Below are 21,716 nucleotides of genomic sequence, written 5' to 3'. Positions count from 1 at the left end.
CTGAACAGCTAATTAATAGTTTAATCTTACAAATTAAACTCTTTCCAGTCGAAAATTACTAGAAAAACTCTGAGTATACTCTCTAAGTTTTCTTTCAGTTATGAACCAAGCTATCATTCATAATCATATAATTAACAGGCAAAATTTTCAACTTTTTAGAAATTTCAAATATGTTTGAATATATTCCATTATTACCAGCAATAAAAACGTTTTTTTTTCTTTCTTGGTGTAGTAGAGGATATACAGCAATCTTCATCTGTTATCAAACAACCACATGTTTACAAATATTGCACATTACAAAAATAAATACATATTCTTTATCAGTGTTAAAAAACACAGAACAAGTCATGTTTCTCTCATAAGGTGATTCAAGTTAACCCATCGATTATGGCTGCACTAAATGCATGCAATACACTGTATACGACACACTTTCATTCAACTGCTGGAAGTACACCATACCCTATGGTATGAATCAGCAGTTGGTGGACTAACTACTGATGTCTCATGGCCAAACACCACATCTTAATATTCTGGCCAAAGTTTCTTATATATTAAAATTGTGCTTACTTTATACTTGCTTTCATGTGTAACATAGCATGAATTTATGTAGTGAAAACCACATGTGCTACATGTATATACAACAATTGTATCAAAAAAAAGCTTACAAAAAATCAGTAGTGGCTCTCTTATATGGTAACTAACCAGAAACAGCATTAAACAACATGGTTGACTGCAAACAGCTGTAGTCATGCAATTTCTGAATCAGAAAACCAATCTTGTTAGATACTAAATGAAAACAATACAGTGGAAATATGCTTCCCTATCATAATTCACCCAAACTGGATTAAGAAATCTTTTTAAGTACAATATGTATGAACATAAAGGTGACTGGTGTATGACGAGTAGAAGGGAGAAAATTAAGCTACATTTCCTGTTGCAGCTTGTACCAACGTCTTTACTGATGCATCTATTAAAGTATCATCATCAATTAGTTGGAAATCCATTACAGTTAAAATAATGAATACAATTATTTAGGCAAAACTCATTTGAACAAGTGTATTTTCATCATGATTTATCACAATTCAATATTGGTTTGGTTTCGTTTGTTTTGAATTTTGCACAAAGTTACTCAAGGGCTGTTTGCACTAACCATCCCTAATTTAGCAGTGTAAAACTAAAGGGAAAGCAGCTGCTAGTCATCACCACCATCAACTCTTGGGCTACTCTTTTACCAATGACACAATTCAAGATACTTCTTTCACTGTTCATAAGCATAACCCCCTTAGGTACAAAAATTACAGACTTGAATGCATTTTTTTGTGTGTAAATACAAAAGTTTTGCATATATTCACACAAAAATTCTCAAATAGACTTTCAATTAAACATCTACCAAGGTTAACCATAAAACTCCACCAAAGTGTGCAAAAATCCAAGGATTTCAAAAGCTATTCAGCTTCTTGATTGTTAGAGTTCCTAAAAATCACCAACACTAATGAACTATTAATATATAATTTTTCACACTTGGTATATCTTTTACTTATGATATAATAACTTAATATTCTACAGTTATACCTAATAACCACAGCTGCTCAAGCAGTATTGATCTAATATATATTTACTGTTTGATCTGTAGAAATACTATATAATAACCAGATAGTTGTAAAAGAAAGGTTCACTATATTCTTTCAGTTGTTGATCTTATAACAACACATTCTATAAATTACACAACTTTTCCAGCTGATGTAGTTGTATAGGTAACACAAATATAAATATTCCACATAATAGTCTGGACAATAAGGAACCTTACTCTCTCTTGGCATTTACACCTTGAAACTGTTTCAACTGCTGACACATTACACCATCTTAACTACTGATTTTTTATCAATATCAGTTTGAAGGTTGAGGTTGATGTTACGTCTGATCTCTCAAGTGACTAGTGTCCTTCCTTGAGCTCTTCCTCTATTCTTTTTTGCACATCATGAACAGGCAGATAGGTACCTGTAACACCTTCATCATCAAATAACTTAAGATTGTAAGGCACAGTGTTTTCACTGTTCTCTGTCTCTCTAATTTTTATTTCCTTTATCTCTGTTTTTTTTATTTATCTAAGTGTTCAAAGAGCATATCTGTTACATGTAGCTTTAACTTACCAACGTGCTTCATATGTATTGCTACTGTAGCTTGTAATTTAACAGACTGAGCCATCTAAGAAAGAAATGAGGATCAGTATTGCCAGAACCCTGCAGCAGTACCAAAGCAACACCTAATCTCCAGTTTCTACTTTATTGCTTTATAACATTACTTTATCCATAAACATTATCCTATCACTGGTATCAACACCCAGGATGAAAAGACATTGTTGTTAAAGCAAAGGTTATAAAAGGAATTCAATCCAAACACATTTTAGTGGCAGGAATATTTGTTCTCAGTTTTTGGTCCATCCAAAATGCACATAAACTTTAATTAGAATAGATAACCACAAAACACTAATCACGTAACACAAAAGCCTAAATGCTGTGGAATTTTTTTTCATAATAGGATTGGTTCATTCCTTAACTACAGTGAATCATTTACAATAGTAACTGCACTTCATGTTCAAACATTGCTAATTTTGATGAGCAACCAGTCAACTGTTGCCCAGTATATATTCCATCAGGATGTGTTGGAATTTTTCATCTCGGCCAGGATGATTAGAATTCATTTAATTTGTAAATACATGTTTTGTAAACTATATAACCAATTCAGCCAAGCCATCAGACTGTGGTTATATAATGAAGTATGAATGTCTTAATAATGCTTAATACAACTATGCAAAGAAATGGTGGACTTGGCATGAGCAGGTGGATAATGAGCTTGACTTGCGATCTGAGAATCATGAGTTCAACTCCCTGTCACACCAGACATACTTTCTCTTTCAGATGTGAGGCATTATAATGTTTAATTCCATTATTTGTAAGTAAAAGAGTAGCCCAAGAGTTGTCAGAAGGTGATGATGACTAGCTGCCTTTTATCTAGTCTTCTACTGCTAATTTTGGGACATTAGTGCAGATAGCCTTTGTGTAGCTTTGTGCAAAATTCAAAACAAGTTTATTTATTATAAAAGCAAGTAAATATTAGAAAAATTTAGGCAAGATAACATTAAATTACACAATATGAATTGAAATAATGTTGAAAATAATAGAGTAATTTAAAAGTGACATGTGCTTAGTGTTCACAAATATTGAATACGATTGTGATCAACAATGACTACATTGTTATTGTTTATCATCAAAAAATAGCACGCAGTCCCAACGTGGAAAATTAACAATGGATTTAGGACTGATTTGAATGGTTGTATTATGGGATAGGCAAATGGTTGGTCTAGGGAAATATTTTATAATGGTAAAGCCAGGCAAATTTTTGGAACTGTAATATTTTTTCCTGCAATGGATGAGTTGCCTCTTTGGGGAATTGGCCCCTCAAGGTGAGCCTACTGTATAAACAAAACGATGGACCTCATGCTTGCCATTTGGTAAGGGTATATTTAGAACTGTAATATTTTTCCTGCAATGAACACATGGTATTTTTGAGGAATTGGTCGCTCAAGGAAAGTCTACTGTATAAACAAAATATACCCTTACCAAATGGCAAGCATGAGATCCAATTCCCCTCACTTCAATTTTGGTAGAAGGCAATAGTAGACTGATCACTGGCTGCAGCAGTGGTGTGGGTGATTTTACCAATTCAGGACAATGTTTTCAAATTCAGAAAATAACTGATGGACTTCCTTTTGCAGTCAGGAAAGTGGAGAGCCAAGTTGATGCAACTAACCCTCCTTTCATTTGTACAGGGCAGAGACCTTTCTTCATTTTTCAGTCATATCTTGGCAAATACTGCTTCAACACCAGTATCTTCTGCAAGTTTAGCAGAACAGTAATTTTGGTTAGTGAAGCCACTCTCTGGTACGTTATTGGCTGCCATTATAGTATCTTGTGGGACATCTTGAGTGATGATAACTTGATTACCTTTGAAGTGCAAACCCCTTTGTTTGTTTCATATTTTATTGCTGCAGACTTCATTGGTATCAGCATTTGCCCATAGAAGTGTTTCACAACTACACTACTAGTGATGGTGATAGTCACCAGTAAGATATCTATGACTACAGCTTGGCCTGTATCTTTATGTTCCAAAACACTTGCTGAACCAAAATCGATCATCAAGCTGACCTCAGCTCTAGAATTGTTTTTTAGCTCAGATGTTCTGGTTCCACTGAAGGTAGACACATATCAGATGGTGTTTCCATGAGGTAGTCACACATCCACTGAATGATGTTTTCCAGTGCCTAAGAAATCAGCAGGACTCCATCTTTAATGACACAGTGGAAAGTGTTGGTGATATCCTTGATCTTTGAGCCACCTGCAGCCTGGATTCCTTCAATGACATCGTGATTATAGGCTGTTCCTTTCCCAGTATTGGTACATCCACTGTAAAGCTCATCTGCAGCTTACAGGGGTTGCCTGGCCCCAAGGGTCTAAAGACTAACCTAACCACTGACACTGTGAGGTCATTTATATAAGATGCATCAATGGGAAGCAACGCATCTTCCATGGGTTCTGAGGTGTAAAAGTTCGGGCCAACTTTGAGAGTCTTGGAGTGGTTGGTCTTAAACATTATTTGTTTAGTGAAAAAAAGAAATTCCGAGCATCACATTAAAACTTTGCCTTTCTATACTGGTCCAACAATAATGCTTCAGTACAAAATTAAAAACCACCAGCTAGTTGAAAATATAAGTGGCATTTATGAACAGCCTGATTTTAAGTAATAAAGTTCAGGTGTAAGATGTGGTGAATTCTAATTGGCAAAAAGTCAAATATGTGTGTAGGATGAAAATGTACATAACTGTCCAGTTACATTCATTGTTCTCCTCTAACTACTACTTTCAGAGACTGAATAATCAATGAAATGTCTTGATCAAGAAAAATTTCTGTAGGTTTACATATATTCATGTTACAGTCTTCAGTAAAACTTCTATCGACTCTATCCATAAACTTTTTGGCCCACAGACCTTATTGGATCTTCACATGACCAATACATTTTTAACCATACTACTCTTTCTTATCATTCCAGTTGGTCCACTCAAACAATGAACTTTCTACAATGCAAGAGATGCTGAAATCGTTTTGCAAAGGCTACAATTGCACAAAGTTCTTTCTTCATTGTAAAGCATCTGCACTATGTTAGTTAGTTAGTTATCACCATTAGATTCCATCTAGGAACATAGGGCCACAATCGCTTGCGGATTCTTCAACAAGTATTTAAGTGAGCAGGTTGTTTGCCCACTGCACCGAGCTGTCCCTAATTTAGCAGTGTAAAACTAGAGGGAAGGGAGCTAGTCATCACCACCCACCGCCAACTCTTGGGCTACTCTTTTACCAACGAATGGTGGGATTGACCGTCACATTATAACGCCCCACGGCTGGGAGAGCGAGTATGTTTGGCGCGACGCGGCCACGAACCCGCGACCCTTGGATTACGAGTCGCACGACTTACGCGCTAGGCTATGCCAGGCCATCTGCACTATGAGTAACAAGAAATCTGTTTAGAAATAAAAAAAAAAAAAAAATTGTATAAAAATAGAGTATTTCCGTTAACCTGAATCTGATATAAATACTACTATTATTATATAATAATTAATTTTGACTTAATATTTTGTGGCAGCAATTCTCTGTTACTCAATTTTTAAATTAAGAAATTAGCTTGTTTTGATACAAGAAATTTGAAATAGTTCATTACACTGCGACTATATTATGCGTTTCGGCATCATATTACAGATAATGCTAGATTTACGCAAACTCGTTTTACGCCTTTATGGATTAACGCGATTGGTGGATTAACACTATTTCTCGATTCACGCGCTTGCGAAATCGGATCAACGCGATTTGTTTATTGTAACGGTACAAATAAAAGCATTTACTCACCATGTGCATGAAGGTTTAGCATATGCAGACGTTTTATTGCGATAACATCAATACCACGCACGATTGTTGGAGTGACATTACAATGACAGCATTGTAGTTAACTGTGTGGTAGCCAGTTGGTCGTGGAGTCAGTTTGGTCATACAATGAAATCATTAAAATTAATTTATCATGTTTCACGCTGCGATGTTTTCTGTAGATATATTACGTTTACTACGTGAGCATGGGAAGTACTTCTGCAATATATTATGGCTTCACTCATGGCATTCCCCCTTGGATAGCACGTATCGTATATACTCTATGGGAAATAGTGTTTGATTTAAGCGACCAATTCCTGGAAAGTAACCATCGGGTAAATCGAGAACTAATTCTATAATAAGCTAGTACTGGATGACGTTGCCGTATCTACAACCCTGTGCACTGTTTTTTTTTATTTATTAATTAATGCTCAATGTCGTATACCCGCAATCGCAAGAACGTACTCAACTTGGAGTAATAACATACCTAGCATGGTCATATGATTCAAATGATAACATTTTTAGTAAAAAACACAGCAAATAGAACAAATTACCATAGAAAGTAATATGCACATTCGTAGGTTATCTTCGGTTTGTTTGTTTGTTTTGGAATTTCGCACAAAGCTACTCGAGGGCTATCTGTGCTAGCCGTCCCTAATTTAGCAGTGTAAGACTAGAGGGAAGGCAGCTAGTCATCACCACCCACCGCCAACTCTTGGGCTACTCTTTTACCAACGAATAGTGGGATTGACCGTCACATTATAACGCCCCCACGGCTGAAAGGGCGAGCATTTTTGACGCGACCGGGATGCGAACCAGCGACCCTCAGATTACGAAGCGCACGCCTCAACGCGCTAGGCCATGCCAGGCGGTTCTCTTCGGTTTCACGTTGTATTCGGACATGGAAAGTGGGCAACAGTTTCTACCTGAATAAGAAACTTTGAACTTTCTTACGACGCAGAACGTCAAAAAGTTATTTAGTTTAAAATGATTTTGGAATTTGTTGAGATGAGGCAGGCCTTTGTTTAAGCAACTTAAAATTTTGATTCTTTTTTATTTAGCTATCTATTTTGAATAAAACACTAGCTAATTTCTGTTCTGTTTGACGACAAAATCTCCTCTAATATGTTTTGTATTTAATGCATTTTTTATGTTGGGAATCTGTTTTTCCAATATTTCTTTCCTGGTTTTACCTACATAACTTTTCAAACAATATGACATAGTATAACAAAAACGACTAGCTTTTATCTTCAAAGTGTCTTATTTGAATTTAGATTAGTTTTCAGTGTTTGAATATTTGTAAAAGTAACGTGAATGATAGTACGATTATAACTGCGCTAATCTTTTTTCATTTCGATATGTTACAGCGGTATGTCTCCGGATTTACAACGCTAAAATCAGGGGCTCGATTCCCCTCGGTGGGCTGAGCAGATAGCCCGATGTGGCTTTGCTATAATAAAACACACACTCGCTATGTTAATTTCGTATTTATGATAGGCATAATTGTGTTATAAATTATAAGTGTATTGACTCATATTCATGGCAATCATGTTGAGTTGATTTGATAATTTATCATATGAATAAAGAAATTTAGAGAACCCCTTCTTTTGCTTTTTATTTTGCTAAACTGGCGAATATGCTTTATATAGACAGATATATAATCAAAAATACTTATCTTAGTTGGTTTCCTTTAATATTCTAAAGGAAACTTTACATATACATAAGTACTGTCTTGTAAGAAAGAAAATAAAATTCGAAGTAATATCTCACGTATGATTGGGATTTATTTCAAACTTAAAATTTTGTAGTTCGCTACACAATTATTTATTAACTGAATTTTTTTTTTTTTTTGTTTTTTTCATAATTAAACCTTCACCATCTATTGGAATACTATTTATTCATGCGCAGCTCTAATGTCACAGTGGTTGCTTAGTAACGGCTGTTGTGACGCAACAATAAGATGCAAACAACGTTGGGGATAACGTGGTAAGTGTTGTTATTGTTTTTGTTTTTCCCTAGTATTGTAATTTTGTTATCAGTAATATTATACTATTATATATACATCATATATGTACTAATAAAGTTATATTAAATAAGGAAGTTTGATTATTAATGATTTTAATGTTGCTCAGCATTTATTAAATTAATATATACTTATCATAATTGTGTGGTTGTATTAATAATTCTTTAATTAACAGTAATGCCAACTAAAAATTTAGATTTTGCTGTTTAGATTAACGAAAAATTATATTTAGAAGTAGTCATTAGACAATTGATACTACTATTAAATTAATTTGATGCTTAACATTAAGTTCCATGTTCATGCTTAATATATTCGCAAAAGTATTTCTTCACTTTAAGATTAGAAAAACACTTGTAAGTTTTTAAATAATACAGATGTATTAAAGAAATAAAGCCAACATTTAATAGTATGCAATAAATATTCAAAAGTGAGACTAATTCTAGACTCAAAATACAATGACATATTGGACTTAATCAGTCAGTCAGTCAGTAGGTAATTTTTCTGTGATAGTTAGTCCATAGTCTCCACAGTTACAGTAAAATTATTTACTCTGTTGTAGTAGGGCACAATGTGTTGAGTATTGCATTACCCCTAAATTTAATAAAAGTGATTTACTGTCTTTTTTACATATTAAATAAAAATAAAAATATGCTGCTTGGCAGATAGATTTATTTGATTTCTTTATAGTTATTCTTGAAACTAATTTTTATGAAAAATGGTTCGTAGTGTACCAGTATTGTCTTACAACTACAAACTACGTTTCATACCTATATAACTACATGGACTAATTTGTTGCATGTTAAATAAAAATGTACAAACTCCTGGATGTAATATTTATAATAAATCCTACTGAAAGTTTAAAAGTAAAGTTTTAGGTGTGCAAAAATTAAATTATGTAGAAAAGTAAATTCTTGGAGCCTGAAATATTTATGTAATGCACATACAATATTAATCTGGAAAGTTGCTAACCTAAAGCTGATAGTCTGTTTAGCTCTTCTTCTAAACATAATTAAAAGAAAACATTTGTATAAAACAATGTTACTATCAGAAAACAAACCTGGAATTATAGGTTTTATTAAACTTTAGAAAGAAATGTGGTTCTACATATATGAAATATACAACAGTTTTGACATTAAGCTTTAACTTAAACTTAAGTATTAAAAAGATCAAATTTCTCTGTGAAAAATGTTTATTTTTACAATATTTTTTTATTATTCTAAAATCATGTTTTTGAGTATGCTTTCCATATAGTAAAACTTTATTCTTGTGTAAGTGTGATTTTGGAGTCAGAAATAAATATTTATTTGGAATGCCACATGTACTCTTCTCACAATTCAGTTGCAGGAGGTTTTAATAAATAAGTGTATATGAAAAGAATGAGGTTGATTATTTTACTTTTTAAATTGAAAGACTTTTCTTTTACTGGTGATAATTTTTTCAGGTTTGCAGTTTTAAAGTTTACTGTTTCAATAAAAGTAGTTTGTAGGATATCATCAAACCTGATAATATACTGAAGAAACAAGCAAGAAAACTCACTTGCATTTTAATTATTAATTGTGTTAAATAGCATTCCTTTTCTGATCTATAAATATTGTGTAGGATTAAATTGATATAGAATAGTGAACTACAGGTTTGGATACCCTTTTGAGACAATTGAATTCTCTATTGGTATGTTCATATAGCAAGATATTCATGTTAAGTTGGAGGTAATACAGTAAAAATTATCAGTTGATCTAGAACTTGTATGTATTGTAGTGTGTCAAATTAAAATAATGTCTGAGAAATCTAGAGTATGAATATTGAGTGTATATGAATGTAAAATTAAATATTATTTACAAATCATTTGAGTAAGTTAATTTTAAATTCTTCATTGTAACAATAATATTTGTATTATTCTTCTGAAACTAATTTGAGGCATTGTTTTGCTGAAAAACAAGGATTCCCAAAGTGACTGAACATATAACAGTAAACAATTTTCATAAACTGTAAGTCATATACTTTAAATCAAATAAAATGAAAAAAGTCAGATATGGCATGGTTAAAAGTGAAAACATTGCTAAAAGAAAAAATATATTTCACAATGCTTATTTTAAGAAAAATCCTTCTCTACAGATTTTGTGACTTTTTGATAATTAAACAAAAATTGTATTTATCATTAGTTAAAGAGCCAATAAACCAATAGTTTGCCTAAGTGATTAGCAGTTTTCCTAAACATATTTGATGTAAATTTTACAATTCTGTGAAAGACATAAATGAATATCATGTAGTGAATAGTAGTTCAACTTATGTGTCATTAAAAGTTGTTCTTCTTTTAGGGTTATTATAAAACATTTTTTTAAAAAATTATGATCTCTCTAGAAACTTTCTTGCCAAAAAGAAGTGTTTCAGTTGTAATAGATTAAGGGTACGATAATTTAGTAATGATTTTTGCACATATTTTGTTCAAAAAGTACACCATTTAAATGTTTAGGATAAATATAATGCTTTACTATTATCAGACTCTGGCTTTTAAAGACAAACATTTATTGATTTTATAATGCAATAAAAATAAGCATGTTACAATTATGCATGTTTATGAAAAATTTATAAGTATTTAAGCTTTAGGCCAACTTACTATTTCAAAAGCATGAAATGAGGGTAACTATAACTATGCTTAATACATGCTGTATTCATCATTTGTTTTAATATTTTCCTGTGGGTTTTAAAAAAAATTATAAATTTTATTTGTGGACTGTTCAAGTTTTTGTTTGTAAAATTTATTTCAGTAATTTATACATGTATGTTCATGTTACTTAAGAAACTATTATACTATTTATTATTTTTTAATGATTAAAATTTATTCAGTTTTGTACATTCTTGTTTTGTGTCAGTTTAAAATAACTTCCTTCAACATTAAAGTTGTTAGCTCATTTATGCAAAACAATGTAGCTGTCATTATGAATTTGCATAAAAGTTTTCCATTGTAACATATATTTAATTATTCCATTGGGTGACTGGAGGTTTTTTTCTCCATTGTACAGTGAATTCTCACACAAAAAAACATATACAGGGGAAAACAGAAGTAAACGAAATTGTACATGCATATGTATTAATAATTTATGTAAAGTGACTTATATAAATGCATATGGAAAAATTTGAAAAATTAAATATATGTAACTAATTACTAGTAGTAAAATTTATTTTTTTACAGTAAATGTGTACGTTACACTGAGTTATTTATATTTAAATACAATTGGTTATTATTTCTGATATAAATGTCAACATTAAATCATATGTTCTATTATATATGACACACTTTACTTTTGTATATAGTTCAGATTAATAGATTATTTCCATATATCTTTTGTATTGTTATTACAATTTTTGTAGCTCTACTGCTTGAAGTATTTGGCATGTTTTTTTTGTATGTTTCAAAATTAAAAATGTACTAATCTTACTGGCATTGTTGTTGTTGTTTCCATTTAATATACAAGATGTGAATGTAATGGACAAACATTTCATAAAAAGTCTCTTTAAATTAAAGGGAGGAAAACTGAAATGCATTATGAAAGCTTTTTCTTATCATATCTTTATAATCTAGGTCAGAATACTCTTGTAATGAGAAAACATGTTTCACAGTTGAGTGCCTTCAGTAGTACATGGTAACAGTGTGTGGTTTATGAACTTTAGTTTTGTATTCATCGTATATTGGCAAATAATAAACATTAACTCAAGTCTGATTTATGTGTTACTAGGATATTAATTTTAATATTTTGCTAAGGAACAGTAATAAACAGCAATATTTGCATTAGTGAAGTTTCTAATGTAAACTACATGTATGGTGTTTTTTATTATCTGGTACTAAATACAGTGATCTTACATTTATATAGGATTTGAATAATATATAACACTAATGCTACTTAGTTTATTCTTCTGAATTATTGAGCAGATGATTTGTTTAGGGTACTAAAATTATATTTGAAACCTAGTTATGGGAAATTCCATCCCACATTAGTAATCCTGGATAAGGGCAAATAGGTAAAACAAATCCAGGATTCTTATAGTGGTGAACTGTATATTGTATGTATGGTGTTTTTTTATCTGTCATCAGAATAAACTTATATAAATGAAAGACAACTGCTGACCCAAATGATAGATAAGGTTTGATATATATGTATTTGTAATGTAAAGCTACTCAAAAGCAACATGTTAAATCTTAGCAAATATACTGCTTTTATATTTAAGTTTTACTCAATGAAAAAATAAACATTTTCTTGTATTAAAGTGATATTTAATAAATGGTGACTTTTGACTAGACTGTGCAGTCACTTAGAACAATGTATATTAAGGTATGTCAAACATGATTAAATAGTTAGGTGAAAAGCAAAATCATGGAAATTAGAATTTTCTTTTTTTTATTTGTATGTGGAAATCAATATTAAAAATCCACAAAATGTTAGCTGAGGGTTGATGAATCAGTGTTGTTTTTTCGTAGTGTCTGCATTAAAGCCCTTTTGTGTTTTTATGTTGACTAATACGTGCATTTTAATATATGATATAGAACCATTATTTATTGGTTGTGTAAGCTTACCACTACCTTCCGAGATGATGCACATTTCTTCACACAGGTTTAAGCTATTTTTTCAATGTATTTGCCTAAGAGATTAGCATGGCACTAGGCTTTAGACAACTCTCACCTAATCTTAGAAGATTTCTTGTGAATTCCTATACTGCATAATAACATTATAATTTGGCAAAAGTCCTCCTTGCACATTAACTCCATCTATGCTCTTGCACTTGTGAATCTTCATTCTTTTCCTCAGATGTTTTATTGTTTTCAGTTTAATGAGATTTTCAGTGTCTAAGGAACTTAATTTCCTTTTTATCTAAAAATTGTGAACCTACTAGTTCAAGTAACAACTTCTACTGCTTTTGTGAGTGAATAATTTTCTCACCCAGGTAAAGTAACAATTATTGCTTATGGAAGTATATTAACAGGGAATGATATGACAGATATTGACCACTGGGTAGTGGGTTCTCTTATACAGACAAGACATTCAGCTTCAGTTTTTCTTCAGGCATTCATACTCCTTGTTTTTTAGGGGAGAATGAGGAGGGCATCATTATTCTTCTTTCCCCTCTGTCATATTGTTATTATTCTTACCTACTTCTTAATCCTAACTGTATCTAATTTTGTTTTACCTGTGTAAACTATATGCATCAGTTTCACGTTCTGTATCCAATACTCTTGTCTTCACCTGATCCTTTTACAATATTTCTTTATTTCTTCTCTCTACAACTCAAGTATGAGACATTCCACCATGCACCATAGAATTTGGTAGGCATTTTTTTGCTACCTTTTGTTTTCTTCTGTGGCCCAATTCACTTTTGCCACTAAGCTTTTTGTTGCTAGGAATTGTTGGGTAGATTCATCTTCTTTCTTCCATTCTACAAGATCCTTGTCTGGCCCCCTTAGATTTTGAGGTGTTCCTGATTTGATTAAATCATCAGCTAAGACTGCCTACAGTCAATTTACACTTTTGTCCTTTGTTTCCATGCTATCTCAAACCCAGCCCTCCACTATTGTACCTGAACTTAGTCCCGAGTTTTCTTTTTCTGTCTTTCAGTTTCCACTTTCCACCATTCCTCTTCTACCCAGCATCAAACTTGTTGAGCTCTTTGGTAATTATTAAGTTGAGTTGAATCCTGTCAGTACTTATGGTTATATTTATCTGTCTACACAGGGGTTACTCTACTTTTTTTAACCCATGGACTTTCCCTCCATTTCTCTTCCCCATCATGTATTAGCTCTTATCATGTTTCCATTTCACACTCCTACTCAATATCATATTCACATGAGAGCGTTTCTCAACTCATTTCTCAGCTTTGTTCAGCCTCCTTCCATCTGCCTGTGATATATGGAACTAGTAGTCACTAGGATTTGCACCTATCCTACTTATACTGCATAAGAGGATTTTTGTGTTTAGAAACCATAGCTTAACTGAAACTGTTTATTCCTTTGGGTTGCATACATATGCATCTTCTTCATTGTTCCTTGCATGACCAATGTAACCTCTAACTGGAAATTTTACCTCAGTGGTTCACCTGTCTCCTCCCCTACTCAAGAGTTTGTATTGGTGCTGAACTAATTCAATATAACTATTGATGTTTATAATACAATTTGAGGTATCTTTGTTGTATATTTATATATCTGACTATTGTCCAATCCAGACTACCCATTCTATAGACTGTCATGGAAAAAGCCAGCACCAGGGAGTGCATACTTCCTTTTCAAAATAGGTGTATCTTGTCACTTTTTGCACTATCTCCAATAAAGAAATCATTCTAGCTGAAAAAAGTACCAGTGGGGATCTAAGCATTTTCTCTGTCTCCTTACTACAAATCCTCTCCCCTTTTCTATTCAAGTGAAGCATGGAAGCTCTTGCCACTTACCAATTTCCAACTGCTAAGTTTGTATGCAGCTTAAGAAAGTCAGAAGCACTTCTTTGACAAAAAGGCCAAGAAATAATGTTTCAAGGTTAAACAGAAGGTATTAATTCTACTGCTCACATACAACTTACCCTGCAGTGGAAAGGATCTTTTGAAGTGCAGGAAGTTGCCAAAAGAATGGGCTGTAAGGTGAAAGTAGATGGGAAGACCGAGATCAACCATGCTAATCTGGTGTAGAGGTATTTTGAGAAGGAAGAAGACCGAACAGGTACAGCTATTGAGGTGTAAATGGATATTTCAGATGCAGCTGTCATAGATGCAGAACCATAAAATAATGGCTTTGTCATAGAAAATGAAGACCTATTGGACCTAAAACCATTGGAGGGAGGTTAAGACATCAATATCAGTGAAGAACTGATTAGCAAGCAGAAGAAAAGCTGTAAGATCTACTGTGCCAGTGTGCAGAAGTTTTCAGAGATAGACCAGGTAAGAAAGATCTTGTGCAACACAAAATCAAGAACACAATGAGGGATTCAATCATGGTAAAACCCTACCAGCTCTCCTATGCAATTAGAGACCTGATAAAGCCAGAAGTTGAGATAATTCTAGAATCTGAAATTATTGAGCATTCAGATCCAGCCTACTGTTTACCAGTGGTAATCAAGAAGGAGACAGATGGCTCAAACCACTTCTGCATAGATTTCAGAACCTTATGATGAAGTTCAACTCCAACCCTTTGTGCAAAACAGAGGATATCATGGCAAAACTAGATGGGGCTAAGATCAACCTCAGTAAATGTTATTGCCAGATCTCAATGGAGAAATAATCTGAAGAGAATACAGTCTTTCTGATACCAGACTGTTGCTATGAGCACAAGAGGATGCTGTTTAAGTTAGTAAACTTAGCAGAAATATTCAAGCATGAGAGCAGCAGATCTGACAAGATCATCTGTGTGCTACATTTGTTATTCTGTGCTGCACTTTGTTGGGCACAAGGTGGGCAACCAACAGATAGCTGTGGAAGAGGAGAAGCTAACCCACATCTTAAGATGTATCAGCTCCAACAACCAGACAGCAAATCATGTTCTCTCTGGGCTTTGGAGGATACTATAGAAAGTTCATCTTAAACCATACTGAAATGACTGAACCACTAATTGATCTGACCAAGAAAGGCCAACTGAACAAGATGAAGTGGGAACAACCACAGCAGATAGCATTCCTGAATATGGGAATCATTTTTAGAAGTTCTCCAATCCATAGAACACCAGACTTATGGCCAATGCATCAGATGTTAGAATTTAACCAACACTTCTGCAAGTAGATTGAAGATGGACTTTTTTCTCATAAAGTGTGTCAGTAAAGAGCTGTTGAGTTGTGAGAACTATGTGGTGATTGAATGAGAGTGTATAGCCATCGTATTTGCTATCTGGAAATTCCAGAACTACCTCTATGGTAAGGAGCTCATAATTCAGGCAGACAGTCAACTCATTTCATATATCCAGAAATGTGAGGATCTTTAGGTGTCCACTTTACTTCAGAACTACCAGTTCTGCATTCAAACCATCAAGGTAACTCCAAATGTGAGTGCAGACTGTAAGAGTAGGCTGTGCATAAACTGAAAAGTCTTTGCCTATAGTATAAAGAATATTGTAAATATTTTCTTGAATAGAGGTTTTTGTTATATATATTTTAGATATGGTTTAATTTAAGCTTGATACAAGGGTTAAATTGAGTTATTTTAAGAAACAATATATTTGTTTATGCAACTATGCATGAATCATATATGTATTGTTCAACTGTTGTGAATTTGAATATCATTGTATCATGTTATTAGAGTTTTAAGTTTTTGTTGTTTCAGTTGAGTGCTAAATTGCATCATGTAGTGTGTGGAATGTTCCAGGTCTTTGTCAGTTGACAAATATGCTTAAAAATGTGGTGAGTTATTCAGATATATAGATACATTTAGACTGAGTGATTGTGAGTATAACTATAAAGTGTGTGTAGTGGCAATTTTTTAAAGTGAAAATATCACAAATTGGTTTGTAATAACAGAGTAGTGAAGAATAATTCATCCTGTCACTTGTATTTTAAAGTAATTGAACAAACCTGTGTGGTCTTTGATGAAAAGAGAAGATTATTTAAAGCCCTAGATACAACTGGGGTAATCAAGTGGGATTAACATTTGCATATATCACTGACTTGTTTTAATATATTATTTACTGTAGTCATCTACTATTCAGTTGACTTGAAGTGTACACACACCATTCTGTGCCCTCCTCCCACACCTGGTGTCAATCCAGTAGTTTTACAGTGGAGTTGAGGTACAGTGTGAATGTGTCCTAACCATGCTACTTATATTGGTTCTTCAACCTTTTGTGTGAAAATACTTGGATGGTAATGTTCTTGTTCTGCCCATGGGGCTCATTTACTCTTCATCCCCTATTTTCCTGGGGGGAGAAATCTACACTGTAATGGATGAGATGCAGTTTCCTATGAGTGTGCCTCAATGGAGATCTTTCATTCAGGTGTCTATTCCATGGGATATCTTTGGACACTTTCTGAAAGGAATTAATCTTGGTTAATTTTACATTGGCACCTCTACCATTCTAATGTGGGATTCTAGCTTAACTGCATTAAGAGATGAGTATTTATTGGAAATACATTTTCAATTGAGGAAAATGGTAGGTTTTGAAATGATACACACTTTTTCACACATTCCCAGTTCCAGTGCACCCTAGTATTCCTTGCCTAGTTTTTGGTATGTAATAAAATCATAAGAAAATCTGCTGAGATTAGGTAGACATTGCCTAAAGGCTAGTGGCATGCAAAATTTTAAGGTAGGTGCATGGAGAAAATAGCTTAACAATGTGAAGAGATAATTATCTACTGGAAATAGGTAAGGAAAATGTTAACTTTAATCTGTATACATAATGTGTAATTCATTAATCATCGGTTTATTATCTGGATGTTAGTAATATTAATGATTTTGTGTTGTTAAACTGTTCCTAATTTTACATACATATATATATATATATATGTGTGTGTGTGATAGTTATCTTAATGATATTGTGTACAACTTTGTACCAGAAAGTCTGTATTGAGATTTTTATTTTACGGCCTATAAACAGAGTTAGTACTAAAATTGTGTAGAGGTCATTGTGGTACCTAAAAAAGTGACTTGGTGTGTGGAAATATTTAGTCAAGATTTCATTAAAAAGGCTGTGATTGTTTTGTATATACAGTAGTAATTGAGATATAATTAACCAGCATTTGAAGTTCCAGTAGATATTGAAATGCCATAAAATAAGTTTCAAACAATTTTAGATTTCTGATGTTTGACCTCTAGGCAGTAAAACAGGATATTAGCAAGTATGCTGATTGTTTCTGAGACCCATCCAACATGGTTGACACTTAAAGTTTTTGTGGGTTTTGAATAATTATACACTGCACAGAAAATACTGCATAATTGGTTCACTGTCAAAACATTGTAAACATTAGTTTGTATGATAAAAGCAATGTGTATGTGCATGTATTTTGTGAATAGCCAAAATGCGTAACTTGCATAAAATCTAAACTTTTGTTACAAATTCTCTTGGGGTAAGGCAGGGGTGACCCCCTCTTTTACCTTTCTGGGTTATGCTAATATTCTGATTCCTATGATTTATTGTTGGATTATGTGTGTTAGAAATATGTAGTAACCCCTTTTATGAAACTGTTTCTGTATTTTGTACTCATTGTGCCTAGAAATACCAGTGGGGTCTAAATGTAATTAATATTGTGTTTTAAACTGCTTATGCCTTTCAAATTGCTTATAAAACATGATTTTGTTTCTTTGATAGATTGTTTAGGCAGAGTATTCATGGTGAAACTTTGTAGAATGGATGGCAACTGTTCTGGAAGCAAAGAAAAATCAAAGAATCATTTTATATTAGCACTATTAAACCTTTACTAAACAGAGATTCTGGATTAGAGGTAAGTAACCTGTGGCTACCATTGGTTGGATTTGCAGGAAATCTTTCCCACAATCAGAAACAGTGATAATCCAACCAATCATGGCATGCTCTCCACAATCCACCAGGACATTATAAGAGACTGATAATACCTTACACACACGCTGACCTGAAGACGAAAGGCAGAAGGCTTTTGAAATGTTGTCCTCTACACTTGTGTCTCCAGAACAGGCAGTTGTCATCCATTTTACAAAGTTTCATCATGATTTTGTTTCTGAAAAAAAAATGTGAATGGAAACACCATTTACATTAAATATAAAAAAAATCCCTCTCAAACCTTTATACTTGCATTATGTTATAGGCTAATTGTTACTTTATCTGAGTGTTTAAACTTTCTTTATAGCTGTTTTCAAAGCTCTCCTTCATTAGTAAATAAGCAAACTACTTGATATGGTGGCATTAGAAGGTTTCAGCTAAGACTTTTTTTTATCAAAAAAGGAAGTGTTTGAATATTAAGATTTTCATAATGTATTCTCAAGGGGTGATGGTTTCTGAAGAAAAATAAAGTCATTTTTGGGATGAGTTAAACAATTCTATGAAAACCAATAAGTGGGTTGTTTTCTTTACAAGCAAAACCATTTGTAACTGTACAGTAATGAAGATATGAACTTTTTTTTCATTATTCATGAATTGCACTATATAAATGTCAGGAAATGATAAAATATCCAGTCGAAGATATTCCTTAGTGAAAATTATTGATATGTAGTTAGAATTAAGATATAAAATTGGATAGAAATTTTATATTACATAAAATTATGTCAAATGAGAAAGAAAATATCAAAAGTCATAGGAAATCTTGTCTTTCGTCTTTAGGCACAGTTGTTTAAAATTAAATTGTTCTTTTTAACTCTAAACTTCGTTCAGGAAAACAATTAGCTTAGGTTATAATCGAGTGATTTAAACTTATGTCTTTACTTTATTAATGTGATTGTTATAAAATTAAAACAGTTGAAAACAAAATGTTTAAGTTCTTTGATTAAACAATTGTACTTATTTATAATTATACTTACAAAATAAATGTAACATTAGCAAACTGTTTGTTTTTAAATGTCATTACTTTCATAGTCATACGACTTTTATTCCCACTTATTTTAGAATCAACATTTTTTTACAAGAATTCTAACTTCTAAACATTGAAAAATGAATTATGTTACAAGTATGTGTTAGAAGAGTTTTAGGTGTCTAAAACAATGCTAAAATGGATGAAAACAAATCTTCAAAGCCTGAAAACATTATAGGAATGTCTCAAAAAGAGCCAGTATACAAACATTTACTTTAGTAGTACTTAATCAAGATATGTGTTGTTGCATTTTATTAGAAATAAAATTTATTTACTGGCTCATGTCTAAAATTGATTGCTGTAGACTCTAGCAGTGTTGATTTGAGAAAATGTCAAAAAAGCTTTCATGGTAATTACTAGCCCAATGAAATGTAAACACTGACATCCAATGTTTCTTTTTGATACTGGTAGTATAAGGATGTTTAGCTGTTTTGTTTATTATTAACTTCTGAAAAATATGGAAGAGTTTTGGACTCTTCTCATAGATCTATATCTACTTATATGACAATATAAATAGCTTTTAATTTCTATTTAAAAAATGGATGTGGACTCAGTCTCCTTGAACCCATCCCTTAGATCAGTGCTTGCTTATATAATATTAATGAATACAGTTATATAATTATAAATTAGAAACACAACAACAGTGTAAGAAAAAAAACAGCAACTTTACACTTTATTTAATACTTGAGCAGTGAGAAAGTTAGCAGTTGGTGTTTCCAGCTTATTGCCTTCCGTCTAGTCAGAAATTCACTCTTAGTGACAGTAGCAGTTAGCCTTTGTAGTTTTACAATAACAAATACAGGGTGAGTAGGTATAGTGGAAGTGAGAATTATTTCTGAAACCCTCATATCAGCAGGTATCCCCTTCCATTATGTAACTTTACGCTTAACAGTAAACAAATATAAATGGCCAAATTTTCATGACTTGGATAGTTGGAATAATTGAAAATCCTAATTTTGATTAGTTGATTATTTTCATAATAGAGGATTTAATTATACTTTCAATTACTTGATTGTTGAAATAATCCAAAGCGGTAACAAACTGAAATTCTAATTTTGGTTTTATTATTATTTTAGTAACAGTTGATTCAGTTGTAATTTTGATTAATCACTTGGGGCTGTAATTCAGAATACTAACTTTGGTTAAATGATTGAATCATAATTTTGATTAATTGATTAGTTTATGTGATGCTACTTAATCAATTAAATTGTCAAACTTTATGGGTTGCTAGTAAGAACAGTATACAAATTGTAACAGACATTTTATTCTACATTAAGAATGACTAAAATGCTAATAACAGGATTCTTTTTTTTTAATCCTTATTTGAATTTTCATAATATAAATAAAATGCTGGAGTATACTTTTACAGTTATCACAAATGAACCTATAACTCAATAAAAGAACTTTGACATAAGAAGTTAAGGAAGAAGGAATGGAAAGAAAAAACTAATTTTATAAATTATCACAAAATATGCTTAATAATATAACATTTTAACCTCTTTAATTAATTATAACTCATGACACTTAAAGCTCCAACCAAGTTTTAACCAATATACAATATAAAACTCTGAATTCTTGAACTCGTGCTTATGAACCTTCAATATTCTTTTGTTTGCTATCAGACAAGGAGATTACCCTCAAAATTGAGATGATTATTGGCTTTTAGCAAAACATCTGATCTACTTATTTACATTAAGTGATGGGATGATTTACAGATGACTGTAATTACAATGACATAGACCTCAATACCATCTACTGTCAGCCATTTTGTTTCACTATGAGATTAATGTTGCAACTGTAATGGGGAGTGAGATAGCATCATGCCTAAATAATTTCAAGCAACACCTCAACCAATAAACAAATGACATTTAAATTATATCAAGCTTGATAATTAACCAAAATAAAGGAACACTGCCTCACTTTTCTGATTTACTTGTCAGTTCATACATAAATCCTAATTTCCTTTATTATGTACCTTATCACCCAAAAAAAACACAAGACATGGGTTATTGCTAAAATTTACAGTAATTCTGTTTGGTTTACCCAAAATTATGGCCCTGGTTCACAGTAGTTCTAATAAAGACAATGTAAAAAAAATTACAGAAACAAAAAAGTAAAAAATAATGTTATTTATATTAGAAATGGTATAAAATGACAGATTCTGAATTAAATATATTACTTTTTTATTACTGCTTATAGGGTTTAATAGCAAGTGTTAAAACA

At 32.3% G+C, this 21,716-nt stretch overlaps 1 protein-coding gene across 1 annotated transcript in view; it reads left to right on the top strand.

The window, feature by feature from the left end:
* Positions 1-7,756: 7,756 nt before the first annotated feature.
* LOC143223971 (uncharacterized) overlaps positions 7,757-21,716 on the top strand; it is a 34,355-nt gene continuing 20,395 nt past the window's right edge. The window contains exon 1 of the mRNA XM_076452441.1: positions 7,757-7,958. The gene's annotated coding sequence lies outside the window, so the exon portion shown is untranslated. The remainder of the gene's footprint in view (positions 7,959-21,716) is intronic.

The sequence above is a fragment of the Tachypleus tridentatus genome, chromosome 8 (genome assembly GCF_004210375.1).
Source record: "Tachypleus tridentatus isolate NWPU-2018 chromosome 8, ASM421037v1, whole genome shotgun sequence".
Lineage (NCBI taxonomy): Eukaryota > Metazoa > Arthropoda > Merostomata > Xiphosura > Limulidae > Tachypleus > Tachypleus tridentatus.
The sequence above is the reverse complement of the archived record's forward strand: the minus strand, read 5'-3'. Positions and strand labels throughout refer to the sequence as shown.